This window comes from Triticum aestivum, chromosome 5D, assembly GCF_018294505.1.
Source record: "Triticum aestivum cultivar Chinese Spring chromosome 5D, IWGSC CS RefSeq v2.1, whole genome shotgun sequence".
Taxonomy (NCBI): domain Eukaryota; kingdom Viridiplantae; phylum Streptophyta; class Magnoliopsida; order Poales; family Poaceae; genus Triticum; species Triticum aestivum.
The window spans coordinates 277,364,004-277,364,869 of NC_057808.1; positions in this window are offsets into that span (position 1 = coordinate 277,364,004).

The following is an 866-nucleotide window of genomic DNA, read 5'->3' on the forward strand; positions in this document are numbered from 1 at the left end:
CCTATGAGATGACACCTCGGCGTCATCCACCCTAGGCGGCGGGGAAGCTAATGGAGGCGATTCGCTCTCCATCATCTCCGGCGGTAGACCCCCCGAGGATGAGGATAGCTGGGGGAGATTGCGGGCCGGACTAAAAGATAGAACTTGGAGTTATTATCATAGTTCATAAGATATTGAATGAATGTGAAAAATCTCGGACTACTTACGAGTCGGCCTGGGGCTTAGTCCGGTGACGGTGCTTAGGGATAGCCTCGGCGTCTGACTCCGAGTCATCGGGGAGGGTAATTTTGTCCCTCTTGGATGCTTCGGCCTCCAGGTCTTCAGAGGCCGCCCTCTTGTTGCCCTTGCGGGGAGGATCTTCTTCTTCCTCCTCCTCTTCATCGTCGTCGTCACCCTCGTGAGAGGACTGGGCATCAGCTTCTCCGGACACTGTGTCGGAAGTGCCCTCTTCTTTCTTCTTCTTCTTTTTCTTGTCCTTCTTACCCGGCGCCTGGTATGGCGCCGGGACCAGCATCCTCATTAGTAGAGGATTGGCTGGGTCTTCGGGAAGCGGAGCCGGACATCGGATCTGCTCCGCCTTCTTAATCCAGACCTGTTTGGGGATGGACTACTCAATACTTCTCTTTTGGGTTGACGAGCCTATTGGTGTTCGGAGGTTTAGGAATTTACCTTGGAGGCCAGATGGTTGCAGTCGAGGCCGGTGTCGTTTGAGGACTTTGGCCACGATTTCTGCTTCTTAAAAAGCAGCTTCCATATCCCCTTATGCGTTGTGCCGTAGAACCGTTCTAGGGTCCGCGACCCTTTCGGATTGAACTCCCACATTTTGAGGGGCCGCCGCTGGCAGGGAAGTGCTCGGCGGACCAGCA